The 14323-nt window shown below is 46.6% G+C and overlaps 1 long non-coding RNA gene across 1 annotated transcript; it reads left to right on the plus strand.

Annotated features, from left to right (window-relative positions):
* Window positions 1-12913: 12913 nt before the first annotated feature.
* LOC146543955 (uncharacterized) lies at window positions 12914-13684 on the plus strand. The gene is made up of 3 exons (XR_014884533.1): window positions 12914-13017; window positions 13138-13284; window positions 13429-13684. It is a non-coding gene; the product is annotated as an uncharacterized LOC146543955 (long non-coding RNA).
* Window positions 13685-14323: the final 639 nt, after the last annotated feature.

The raw sequence follows: 14323 nt of genomic DNA on the forward strand, positions 1-14323 counted from the left end.
TTTATTTGTGCAAAGAAGAGCAATTGGAATCTCTTTCAAAGCAAAGCAACAGTTCTTAACTACATAAGCACTGGCTGCTGCATTGCAAAATGCTACAAATAAGATGTCTTTTTAAAGTGAATCTGTGTTGGTAAGAAATAACTCTCCAATTCTGAGTTACATTGCACTGTAATACGCATGTTCAGAGAATCTATAAATGATGCCCAGCTTGGGACAGGGAGATCTGCATTCCTTTTGCTCTCTTGGGGATGGCAGAGAAGAGCAGTGAAGAAGCAATACTTAAAATGCCTGTCGCGATTACGGCTGGATGTCTACTTCAAATTGAGAGACACTGAATAACAGTTCAATAAATGTTAAATGAAATGTTTTTGTTTTGCAAGGGCAGTAAATGATCTAATGATAGGAACAGATGCACTTTCCTCATGGTGTCTAAAATGGCTTTGTTTTTACAGCAGCAACTCCCATAATAGATGAAGCTCTTATGCTAAATTGCCAAAGGGCCAAATGATACCTGATACCTTTGTATCTGGAGGACAGGAAAGCCAGGAAGACCCTGGCAGAGCAAAAGGATACGCTGCAACCCAGCACTCTTCATCTGTTCATTAACCCAACATCTGAGGCTCAGTGCCTTAAATACATCAGACCAGAGAGATGATTGCCCCTGAACCATCCGCCTCTCACACAAACAGACTGCTATTTACATCGGGAGTGTTCATTTTAGCAGATTCTCCATCCCCTGGCCTGCCCAATCTCAAGCACAACAGCTCTCAGAGAAAATGGATGTTGTGTTGTAACAAGTCAGGAAGAAACACACAACAAGAAACACACCTGGATCCATGGAACAAGTTAGCGCCACTCAAAATGTGGCCATTATTCTCCATTTCTCTACTTGCTTGTACTGCCACAGTCTTTCTCTTTTGCTCTTTGGTGCTTTCCCAAGCCCCAGATGAGCTGATTTAACTTACTAAACAGGTGGAAAATGATTCACTCTTTTGCTGGGTTAGTTTTTCATTGCTTTAATGAACTGAATCAGATTACAAAGGAGTCAAACAAGTACTACGGCTCATGCACGGCTAAACGTGGAGTGGGAAAGGAGGAGCAATGAAAGGCTATGAAGTTCTGAACCTTATCTCCAACCTGCCCACATCCAGTTGGGATGTTGCTGGTCACCCCCTGATACATCTGGATGTTTCACGTTCTGTTTTAAGGAAATGATTGAACAGGTTCTGGTGAGTTAGTGATCAGTACTGCTATGATATATGTGGGCTCATCTCAAATCTTTGTGTCGGCTGGTGAAGACCTCACAAAAAATCCCAGACATTGGGATCCCTGACCTTTCCTTTTTCCAGAACAAACTCCTCTTGGCAGATGTAGGATGCCTTGGTAAAGCAGGTAAGAGTTTGTAAGTGCAAGTAAATGGAGATTTTTGTTCTCGAGGGTCATCAAGCTGTTTCTTCTCACCACCTAATAAAAAATTGAAAACAATCTGAGATTTTGGAGAAATCCTCTAATTCGGAGAACATTGTCTTTTATGTAAAGAGAGTTTAACAGCAGACTTAAATATCTGCTTTAAAAACATCCTGAACTAAATGCAATAACTTCATTCCCAGGCCAAGATTCTGTTTTACTTCAGGTCAGAGGAGGTCTGTTGGCCAAATTACATATCCCCAAGAAAAAATCAGAGGGCTTTAATACTGGGAGAAGCCTGTCTGTAGTGGCACAAGTGGGCAATGCTCTTTAAAGGGGGAAAAAAAATCCCCCGCACAACCCAGAATTGCATTTGGGGAGCACAGATGAAAGCCCTGATGTGGGTCATGTGACAGGTGTCACTTCGGTAATGATATTGGGGCAGAGATAAAAGTCCTCGCTGGCTGGTCATGTGACAGCGCTTCATTACTCTCACAGCAGGTGGTCGGAGAGTCTCAATGCTTTTATTTTTTTATTATTTTTTAATTTTTTTTTATTCTGTGATAATGAGAAAATGTTTAAACTTCCATCCCTGTGTTTAAACAGTCCTTCATGCTGACAGCAGCAGGAGATCCCTTGATCAGCTGTCAGACTGGAAAGTGCAATTTTTCTGGAAAGTAAACAGCGTGTTTGCCAGTTGGAAATCATTTTCTGTTTGTTGGGACTGCGAGTGGCAAAGTGATGGAGCCGTGTCACTACGTCTGACAGCTCGGGAGCGGGGAATAGAGAAGAGCCTGAAAAATGTTTTTTAGACTCTGCCTCTGATAACAGCAGCCTGAGATTTCTGACACTTCCCTATTGTTATTGTGTGAAAAAAACATCATTTATGGATTGCTTCTGAAACTTCTGAAGCAGCGGCACCGCATCAGCATGAATATGTGGGACCTTCTAAAAGAAACTCCTGCATTTTAACAAAAACTTTCAGAGGAGAAAAACAAAGGGGATGCATAAAGAAGTGAGCAGGCGTGGGGACACGTGGTGGTGAAGGTGGCCAGATCTCATCTTCCATGGGCAAGGAAAAATGAAAAAGTCCCCTTCTATTAGAAAATGTTTCATGTCTGATGTCACACAAGCTCAGGGAAGTCAGTGGAGGTTTCAGGTAAGATGAAGAAGGGAAATGAGGTCCCAGGATTATGCCAGCAGCCCTGGGGCTGTCCAGGCCCAGCTGCAGGCAGAGTGCAGATTACACCCTTCTTTCTGAGCAGTGGGACCCAGCTATGTGCACTTCACAGGTTAACCACTTTTATTTTGGTTCCTATTAGACAAATATCTTCTCAAAGTCATTCTCACAAGGAACAGGAGATACGGATATAATGCACATAATTTTAATTAAAATTAAGGTTTGAATGTGCATATGCAGAGGCATACAAAGCATTTTTCCTATGCAGACATAGACAACATCTCAAATGCAGAATCAACAAATCAACTCGATTGCAACACTGGGTAAGTTAATTACTCAGAGCATGGCTTGGATCACGTATTAGATATCTGCAGCAATTACGTTACGTGGAGCCTTGGTAGTCTCCCAACTAACACTTCCCTTTGAGGGCTGTGCCACACAGTCCCACAGGTGTGTGTTCTCCCTCTTTGTGAAGCTCCCCATTAAAAGGTTCCTGTGTATTACTTGTCAGGAAGATTTGCCTCATTATAGCAGAAGGCTTGATGCCCTATTGCCATCTTGCTTGTCCCACCCTGAGCTGGTGCTCTGCTTCCAGCTCCACACTGTGCGCAGCTCTGGGCCCCAGGCTGTGGAGCCCTGTCCTGGAGCTCAGGCAGGGCTGAATGATCAGCAAAAATGATCCCAAGCAAAAAGATCAGATCCGAATCTGACCCTTTGTTAGCAGTCATTAAAAACATAGCACTTTTAATAGGAGCTTATTCAATTAGCAGACTAACAGGCTCCATCAGATAAGCAGGGGATTTCCCTGGGAATCTGAGTCACTATGGCACATAATGCTGAAGCTGCTCCAAGCCGTATGATTAACCCTCTTTGCACTGAACCAGATGAAGAGGCCGGATCTCAAGAAAGGGTTCATTCCTGGCTTCCTAAGGGAAAAGGAAAAGCTCTCTGCTCTGCCTGCACACCTGAAATGTGCCAGTGCTGAGTGTAACTCACACAGGCGGAAGGAACCCAGAGGATCATGGCACCAAACTGTAAGTGCTGCAGACAGGAGACTCGCCTGATCTCCGATAAACACACTGACATTTGGCAGCCCGACAGCTTCACAGTTCTGTAAGAGGCTTCCTAATTAGAGCCTGGGTGAGAAATAATCCACAACTTGAAGTTTGTCTCTAGCTTCCTCGCTGTACTTTTTTTTTTCTCCTTTTCTGTGCGCTTTCTCCCATTTCAGTGTTTTCTCTCACACATTCTCAACACATCCCCTCCCTACAGGCGGAAGCTGTTTGAAACACCAGGCAGGAGGAAGGTTAATTTTTGCCAGTCCTCTCGGCTCAGAGCAACTCTCAACAAAAGCACCTCTCTTGCATTCCAGTGTTGTCCTTGAAGGAGAATGGGAGATAGCGCAGGGAGAGGACAGAACATGTGGAAGTTTATAATGAGGCAAAGCACAACCAGTCTGGAAGAACACCAAAGCAGTTCCATTCATTCCTAGTAAGACTTGTAGGGTAAACCTAGTGCTCCTAGCAGCGGAAGAATAGGGACTCTGGGTCAGGATCCAGCCTTGCATTTCACTTTGCTCCTGTTGCCCAGCTCCGTAGCAGCTTGCCCCAAACAGTGCACTGCAACAACTCGAATGTCAGCTGCAGCCAGGTTCTGAATGCAGCTCTGCCCTTAGGACTTACAGTACAGTGATGCTGCCATATCACTGCACAACATTGGCCCTGCTGGTCTTAACAATGAAGTACATCTTTTAGAGATATGAACTGTTACAAGGGCAGATCTTTAAAAGCTAAATCACATTCCAGTCCTTTAGTCCATCACAGCCACGTTCCCCAAGTAGTTCCAGAAAAACATCAAATGCAATAACCTCTGAATGTGAGATCTTATTAACAAGCAACATCTGCTAGGAGAAGTATAAATCTTCTACTATATTTACTGTTTAGGGGGATATTTGCTGACAAGGGCTCGTTTGTCCTCTGTTTATATCCCAATGTCACTTCCAGAGTAATAGGATGGGTCGCAAAGTTGTTCAAAGACAACAGCCAGTGTGCACTCTGCAACAGCTGGGATACAAACACAGAATCCACTTTATGCTGGAGGGTTGCTCCTATTCGCTATTCTCCTCAACAACGCTGCCTGGATAGCCATGAGAAACAGGCAGAAGTTTGGGATTCTCCACATACATTCCACAGGACAGTTATATGTTACCACCATTCTTGACAATGGTATGGGATATACAGATATGTAACTACCAGCTCTCTCCAAAGCAAAGAGAGTTCATTCACATTTTGAAGCTATTTCCAGGACAGGCATATTTGTTGCTGAGATATACTGGAAGATCGGTCTTATCCAGAGGAATCAAGGGTCCTTGAGGAGTGTGCTCTTTTGAGGTTTCCTTTTGTGGGCTTTGTTATAATTGCCAATGACTAAGTAAGTATTTCACATGCTGGAGATGTTTGTGAGAGAAAATATGGACTACACCTCAGTAATGGGGAGAACAACCCTACATGAGGACTGGAAAAGTCTGCAAAGTTGTTCTCATCTGTAAAGCCTGTCGTTTTAAGATACTGAGGCTGAGAAAATTGTCAGTAAAACTGGTATTTCCAACAAACAGACGTCTGTGAAGTAAGCAGAGATGGTCCCTGAGGTTTTAACAAATTCCCTGAATAGATTGTAGCTGTGTGTTTTGTACCACCCCTTTCCATAAAATGAAGCATGGACTGGTACACTCTATTTATAGAGCACAACCCTCCCACGTGCTCAGAGAACCTCTGAACCTGAGGGAGATGAAGTTGTGTTTGTAGCCTGACACAGCCTCCAGGGTCCATGTAGCATCATATTAAAATTCTGCCTTGCAGCACAGTAGAAACCTTGGGGAAAAAATGTAAGAAGTTGTTCTGGACCCAAGATAACTGGCCCCATGCCAACCTAGATATTCTGTGTGATATATTAGTATAGACATGAAGAAGGAAGATGTAGATGTGGGGAAGAACTCTCTGGAAGGCTGATGGGAGGAGATAAGGCAGGGCTGGGGTGGGCAGCTTGCCTTCGGGTCCCTGCCCTGGGGTACTGCCTTTCTGTCACTGCAGCACGGCAGTGGGGCCAGAAGAGCGGCATTTTGCACATGACTGAGCGCTCGATATGAACCATTTTAAAATTCAGGGGAATCAGCCGCCAGGAAGATTAGTGAGGTGACACTGCAATACCACAGGAGAGAAGAAAAACATTGATATTTTTCAATTAAACTCCACTTTTTCAGAATTTCGGTCACTTAAATCCATTTTAGACTAAGTTCTGCAATACAAGCTGGCAGCCCGAAGGAATTAATTAATATATATATAGAAAGAGAGAGAGGGATTCACTCAAGTTAGATACAGTGGTTTTGTTTCTTTTTGTTTTTTGTTGTTCTTTTTTTTTAAATTTTGATGGTTTCAGATGTTTAAAAAGAAATTTAAAATAAACAAACAAAATCCAGTTGAAAATTTGGCAAGGAGAGAACCCTTTGGGATGAATTTTCCCAGGAGAAGCACAGATCTCTGATAAGAGACAGAAAAGACGCCGCATTTCGCAGCTGCAATGCAGATCTGTGGCCCCTCTGGGGACTCACACAGTCTAAACAGGGATTTCTTCAGTTTAAATGCCAGATTCGCTGAGGTCCCAGTGGAACTCCAGAGGGGCATTACCTAGGAAATGGGGCACATTTAATCCAATTCATCATTAATGCAGAGAACAGTCTCAATATTTTTGAAAATCAAAAACATGCATTATGAAAAGGTTCTTCATGTCTTGTGTAGATTAAACATCACTCACTTCCCTAGACAGCTGGGCCACAGTTTGTTTATGACATATGGGTCCTCCTGCATCTGTATGTAAGCAAGAGAGAGCTGGAAAGATGGCCTGATAGGGCAATTTCCTGAAGGATGTGCTGGAAAGTTTTGTTGTTTGGTAGCCACAGGTGCAAAAGGAAAATAACAGCATTGAGCAGTGTGGTCTATCTTTGATTTCAGCCTTCTCACTGGGAGCAGTTGTTTTATTTTCTTTGTGGAACCTTCCCCACTAATGAAATCTGAGTCTACTTTACATTTTGACTGGAATTAAAATCAAGAGGATGAAGAGATTCTATGGCTACTGAAAAGAATGACTGAGTTCATTGCCATGTGACAGTACTACCAAAGCCAGCTTTCCCCCTAATGAATCTGGGAATAATCCTTGCAAGATGAATGCAGTCCTGTTACATCTGTCTCTGAGTAGTGCCTGTGTGGACATAGTAGAGCCATGAGTGAGCGGCACGAGCCTGCATCCTACAAGCACTGAAATGCCATGAGGCGAGCTACACCATGCTGCTCTGGGTGCTGCTGAGGTCTTCTCACCCGACTGTCTCTGCCGTACACAAAGCCATCTCAAAAGCCATTCAGCTGGACGCAGACTTGAAATTCAAGACTTCGTTCAATTGAAAGCACGCAGTCTGCAAGAGAGGCTGTTCCCACTGCAGATTCTATGCAGAAAGAGCCAGGAGGCAAGCCTGAGGGCAGTGGCAAAGCCCCATGCTCCGGGCTGTGTCTGAAGCTCCTGCAGGCAGAACAAGGAGACTGCTGTGGGGCTGGGCGTGAAGGCGAGCTGAGATACCAGGAAAGCAGCAGCCCAGCCTGCAGAGAAAGGCCCATCACTACTTGGGTGTGAGGAATGAATGCAGACAGACCACGAACCACACTATGTTCTCAAAGAGCTTCCTGCCCATGCCAGGCTGCAGCACAGCCAGCTTGGAGGGCAGGTTCTCCTCCGATTGGTACCACCTGGGGAGAACTCTCGGCCTGGAGGGCAGCACGCTGTGAGCAGATGGTGCCTCAGGCAGCGGGGGAGCAGGTGACCCGAAAGGGATGCCCTGAAGTCCAGGCCAGGGGAAAACATCCCCCGAATGCAGCTCCACTTGTTCTTCACCGTCCCTGCACAGCAAGTGTGGCTGGATGGAGAACTCAGTTTTCACCACTGAGGGAGATGGGAGATGGAGCATGGCCTTATCGTGCACATGTTGCCCACCTCCACCATGGCTCTGGATGATGGTGGAAGGACTGTGGGTCAAAAAAGCCCATCACTGGTGTCTCTGCAGGCAATGCTCATGCAGGGAGGAGCATAGTGCTATGAGCACCTGACAACGAGGAGCACTCTCAGCCCTTCCTCCAGCGGTACCCACGGTCCCAGCTGCTGGCACTGAGGAGGTAAGGCGAGCCTCAGGCAGATGTGCAAACCCTCAGCACAGCTGCCGTGTTTGCCAAGCATCCAAAGCACTTTCAGGAGTCTGAATGTATCCTTCACTGCCAGTCTAACTGCAGCTCTAATGAGATTTGAAGCAAGCCATTTCTTCTAAACAATGGCACTACTTCATTCTAACCCATTTAGATGATAATCTGCTCTTCCAGATATTAATATTTTCATATTAATGTAGATCCTTTTATCTCTGTAGCTTAGTGCTGGGTTCTGATTTATTAATAGCTGGCTCCCACCGGACCGGGGGAGCAGGATGCTGCATTGTGATGAGCTTAACAACTCACTGCTCCCCATTAGTAAATCACAGACCAGCACTTCAGATTTGCAGAGAGAATTGGGCTCATCCCTCGAAGCATCTCAGTCCTGTTGTGGAAAACATCTGGCTAACAATTGCTCTTAAATGAGTCAAGTGCTGTGATCCAGGTTCATCCCACTCAACTGAACTTTTAACAGTATTTCAGGGTGTGAGGGCAAGAGCAGAGCTAACAAATTTCCCTGGCTTTCCCGTCAAATGGTGCTGGGGCACTTTTCTGGAGGCACCAGCAATATAACACCCAGAATTAATGTATTTATTATTTTAGAAGAGCTCATGTTTTTTTAATGTCTTCCAGTTTGAAGGAAGGGTTGAAAGTAAGGGCAGCCTATTTGCATTGTGAATAAAGTTATCTGGCTCCTCCGCCCCCAGGAATATGCAGAAATAAATGTCTTCTAATGAACCCTGGGGGGCTGAAGCTTTGATATGGATCTTGCCGGGGGTAGAGTGGACGGGAGAAGTTCTCACTAGACTGAAACCCAGCGTGGCATGGGGGTAGGCAGCCTTCCTCAGAGAGAGAGGGAAGGAAATTGGATTATCTTGCTAGCAGTTGGTGTTTTTCTGTCTCCAAGAACTTACAGAGGAGAGGCCCCATTTGGGAAGTTAAATTCAGCCCTCTGCAAACAATACTGTTTTTTTCCTCATCTGAATAAAAGAGATGTGCCTGTCCAAGTTCTGCAAACTGGATTCTCTTGCTCTGACTGGATGCAGAGCAGGTGGACAGGTAAAGAAGAAAAACTGCAAGATTTGAATGTGGGTTTGGTCTCCACTGAAAGTGTTCCCTATATATGTTTGTAAACACAGATTACTCTCTGAATGTGACATCTGGCTTTGAAGGAGCTCCCACAGCAGGCAGAATCACAGCAGTATACACTTCAGTTCCCTCAGACAAATCTATTGTAGGACAACGCTTTGCAGTTTACAGCACACCAAATAAGCACAAAAAAAAAAGAAAAAAAAAGAAAAAAAAAATGCAGCTGAAATCCCTTAATAGAGACAATCTGGTTAAATGGGTTGCTTTCTGGGAACAAATTGTTGAATAAAAAGAACACCCTGGCAATGGGAAAGTTTTCTGTGTTGCCAAGAGGTTCCATAAAAAGACCATTTTACAGTGTTAACCCATTCGCTGTACAGCCAGAGCTTAGCACAGAGCACCCCATGCTGCCTGGGAGGCAGCAGCACGGAGAGATGAAATACAGCAGCACTGACAAGAATGCTGTGCAGCATCCGGGGTGCACATGAGGGTGGGATGGTGCCGTGGGGATGCCACAGATGATTCCAGCCCGAGCAGCTCTTCCTTCAAGGTGCAGACACAGTGGTTTCTTAACAGAGGGGACTACAGTGGGGTGCTGAGCAACTTCCTGGGTGCATGGGATGTGCCAAAGAAGAGGTAAAGAGAAACGCTGGATTTCTGTCCTCTTCCACAGGAGAAAGACAGAAAATAAATGACCCTGGAAGATAACTTGGACAGATATAAAGTACTGCTGCTGCTGCTTTTCAGTGTCAAGATGCCACACCAGTAAGGCTCACAGGGTTGCAGCACCCTTATGGCCGCATCCTGGCTCTGTCAACACTAACTTCCAGGCTGGCAGTGTGGGTTTCTGCTCCACTCTGGGCTGAGAACACACCCAGAAAACCTCATGAGGAAGCCTGGGCTGCCATGCCGCACATGGGCTAGCTTTAGCACCCGCCACTTCAGTACCAAAAGGTGTAATGGAATTTTAATGACTACAGATGGCCACAGCTTCTGTTCTATGTCTATCTGAGCCCCCATCCCCAAATCACCCCCACACACCACCATGGTCCCTCCCAACATGCTGGGACAGGGCAGCGTGCCCCCAGTGCTGCTGCTGCTCCAACTGGGTTTCCCTACCAGCAAAGACCACAGTAACCACATGTAAATAGAGGCAGCAGAAAACTCTGTAGGTGAATGCAGAGTAGAACAATGCGACCCACCTCCTTCAGAACATTCCAAATATGTGTCCTCGGAGTCTCAAAGACACACATTAGCTGGAACAGTTTGGTTTTGTACTAGAAGATTAGATTCCCACATTTTTTCCACAGGCAAAGGAAGCATGCCCAGGTACAGTTCTTAGCAACCGTGCACATTCACTGGAAGTAGTGGCCAGATGTTGGCAAGCAGAGAGTGAAGAAAAGCGTGTACTATTTTTTCATTTAAGTATATAGGAAAATGGATCCTCCTACCCAGCTGTGAGCCTTTCCAGATCACATCCTGGAGTACAGCTGATGTATGTGCCTCCCACAGCTCGCAGGGTTTGATGCTGTTCCAGGCGCGCTTCATGGGGAGTATTCCATTCAAAATAATTATCAACTTGAATAGAGTATAAGTACCAATCTATGCGAAAGCCACTTTGGCTGCTGCCTGGGAATAGATTACAAAGCACATTTGGCTATTGTGTGCATGCTTGTAAATTTTGAAGTGCTGGGTGAGATCTGAGTCTGGAGACCATCAGAGGATCTGGAGAGCAGTAATGAAATGTGGAACCCAAATCTTTTTGCTTCTTACTCCCAGAGGAGTCCCAGTCTCTATTTGGGAAAACTCACCACAGCTTCAGTAACTCCTAATAAATCTTACAGAGCTCCAGATTTGGGGATCCCACACAGGAAAAACCTGCTCCCAGACCCTCATCTCCCATCTTGGTTACATTAATTGCTCCTTGTGGTCATTCCTTGACATCTATAATGCTCCACCTTCAGCCCAGACAGATCAGAGCAGCTCAGATCTGACTCATGCAGCACTGCCACCACATTGCTTTCTCTACATCCTTCCATTGCAGCAATCCATCACACCGCAGCACACATCTTTCAAGCTTCTCTCTCATCCCGATTCTTCTTATTTACCAGCCAGATTTTTTTCTCCACTGCCAGTAGTATGCTCCTCCAAGGCTAGCTGCCTGTTTGCCTCATTTGCTTGCATTCTCCACAACTGCCTTCTTGCTTTCTTCACCCCTCAGGACAAGCCTGTCTGTAAAGGTCTGAACAGTACTGCCTTGGCTAGACCTTCCTCAGTACGAACACTCTTTACAGTGGAAATAACAATCTGCCTAAATCAGTCCCCGGCCTCTATACTTCACAGCTTCATGGTTTTCTCTGAGAGGAACAAGGACAGCGGTTTCTGAGGTGCACCTCAGCGTAACAGATGAGACAACATTCCGTGTAGTATGAGCACAAAGCAGGAGCAGGTTTGAGGGGTGCCCCATTGTGCTCTGGATGCTCTGCCAGCCAAGGTACAAATGTACATTTGCCATGTATGGTAGAGGTATGCAGTCTGGGCCACAGAGCTCTGACATTTAGGCTGGGGTTTAAGTATGAAATAAATCTAACATAGTGGTTCCCCATATTAGATCAAAATGCCACAGCCTTATGACATGGAGCACAGATCCAGCCTGAGCTTGCTCTGCCAAGTGCACTTAGAAAATACGTTTAGAAAATCTAGACACATTAGTCTGAATACTCTTAAAAAGTTCAGACCAATCAGTTTCACAAGGCAGGGCACTGCAGCAGGCCATGTACACCCACCTATGGCAGCCTACTCTTCCTGCCAGCTCATGTATGGGCTGCCCACCACAACCAGTCCAGAGCTGATGTAACAGCACAGTGTTGCACACACTCCACACTGTGTGCTCAGGCTACTTTGACAGAGATGCCATTGTGTGTCCATGACCAACCCAGGTGAAATGGAGTCTGCTGGGTGCTCTGTTAGTGCCCAGACCCACAGTGCTGGTGAAACACAGGCCTTCAAAGTGCTGTAGGACACTTTCCTCCTAGACACAGCAAAATTCTGTGCTTGCAGCTGCGTGGTTCATCCTGATGCAAAGATTTCATCAAAAACTGAAGCAAGGGTTGTTGTGTGGACAGCAGGCAACTCCGGGACTCCAGTAAGGACATTGGAGGGGGTAGCAGATAGCACTGACAGCCATCCGAGATGAACACTCTCACAGGCAAAGATTGACTGCACTAAAGCACATCCCATACTGTGAGTGAAATTGCACTGCCTGTAATAAAAGTGACTGGTAGCCAGTCACAAACACAGCCCAGCCTAAGAGTTCAAATGTTTCCCACACGTGGAAACAAGCAAAAAGCGGCATGAGGTGCTAAATCCCAAGCATGGGGGAGTCAGTGGGATGGGCTGGCCCGGGAGGAAGGGGCACTCAGGGGATACCAGGGGCATGGGGTGCTCCTTCTCCAACCCTGCAGCCCTGGGGAGGGCTGCGCAACTACAGAGAGCACTCGTGGACAGAGATGAGGGAAGGGGTTAGAAGGGGTTAACCGGATTCGGGTATCCCCCCCTCCGTTGAACTCATTGATTCATTTTCTCTGTTCCTATTTCTTTCTCTCACTTTCTTCTTCTCTCTCTTGCAGACTGATTAAAAACTCTTTGAGTTTGAAGGTTTTTGTGTCAAAACAGCTCAGCTGCCAGCTGGGTGCCAAGCGGTGAATATTCATGGTATTTAAATGTGGCGGTGCGGTAGGGGCTAAAGGACGGGCTAGTTAGCTCTTTTTAGATGGAGATTAGCTGCCTCTTTGCTCCTAATCACCGCTGTTGTTGAAATATTACAGCTTCTGTTACAACTGTTAATGTCCTAAATGAAGAACAGGCTCCTCTGAATAACATCAAACATGGAATGGTCACTTCCAATTTCAGCCTGTTTCTCTCCTCTCCGCTAATGCGGGTTTCCGCTTGCAGCCGGAGGCCGCCAGGGCTCCGCAGCGCCGCCTTCAAGCCGCGGGCAGAGTCCGCGAGAGCCCGGGAGTCCGTGCCGGGGCTGCGTGCTGCGGGGGGCAGGCAGCTGCCACGGGGCTCTTTTACCACGTGAGGCGGCTGCTCGCAGTTAGTACCGGCCGCAAGGCGATCCGTCCGAGCCGAGCTTTCAGAGTCCTTTGCTGTAACTGAGGGCCTTGTTCGCATCCCGGCAGGGAGGGAGGTAAACGGGCTTTTTCTTGCACCTAGGAAGGGTCTGTGCGAGTGCGCTCCTGGCCCATCTCCGCAGCGATGAGCAGGAGGCACAGTGCCCCATCGCTCCCGGCGCTGGTATTTGCCGGGTTCAGGCTGCAAACCTCAGCGCTCGGCCCCACCAGGAGTATTACTGACGGTGAGGTAAGCTGGCAGCCCCCGCCTGGGCTTCGCTCAGATAAAACTCCCACTGAAGCCGGAGGGTGAATAACATTCATGACGGGGCGGCGTGAGTTGGTCCTTTCACAGCGGTACCTGGAGGGAAGCCTGACGGAAAATACTTTGCAGCAAAAACTGCCCAGATGTCCGATGCCTGTTTGGCCATTTGGAAGCTCTCTGCGTTCATCCCCCAGACCTGCCTGCCGCTACCGGGAGCATGCCTGGCAGTGTGACGGAGAGGAGGGAAAGCCCATGTGTGGTCCTCGGTCTCTGGCAAGAAACAGCAGAGCAGAACACCAGGCTATTGATTGTGTGTTTGCTTTAAAAACAACCTAAGTGCATTCCTGAAGCAAGGCTGGTCTGGAAGCCTAAATAAAATAATATTCTTCAGCCTTGAAAACCGACACTAGGCTTCAGTGACTGCTTTAAAGTCCCGTCCCCTAGACTAGGGCCTGCACATTTCCTCAGCTCGTCTACACACAAAAATGGTGCTACTTTTACTAGGCCAGGGTAGCTAAAGCAACACATCTCTGCCCTCTCCATCCCTTCCTCTTTCCCTGCATGAGCACTGCTACAAAGCACATTTATTTGGACAAGTACTTCCTTCTTGGAAGAAAATATGCTTTTGCAATTTTGCAATATCAGCTTTTGCTGATATTGGAGTCATATTGGTATCAGCGCATCTATCAGAGCTAGTGCTCTGTTTTGGTGGCAAAACATCACATCTGTAAGCAAGCTCGGACTGTCTCGGAGGGGATGGACAGAGCAAACCTATGGGAAAAGGCAAGGATGCATCAAAAGAGGCCTGATGCATCTTCCTGCTGGCCGGATTTACATGCTGCATTCCACAGGACGCAGATGACTCCATCTGAGATAGTCAGGGGCTTCTACAACATTCGCAGGGCAGCATGGTATCTAGTTAAAATGTGTGCACATTATTTACAATGTATGGGCAGATCAACAAAATTCAGATCTTCCACAGTATTAGCAATTGGACAGAAACTGCATTTTAGCTAGGCTTACT

Source organism: Meleagris gallopavo, chromosome 7, assembly GCF_905368555.1.
Source record: "Meleagris gallopavo chromosome 7, MGAL_WU_HG_1.1, whole genome shotgun sequence".
NCBI classification, from domain to species: Eukaryota; Metazoa; Chordata; class Aves; order Galliformes; family Phasianidae; genus Meleagris; species Meleagris gallopavo.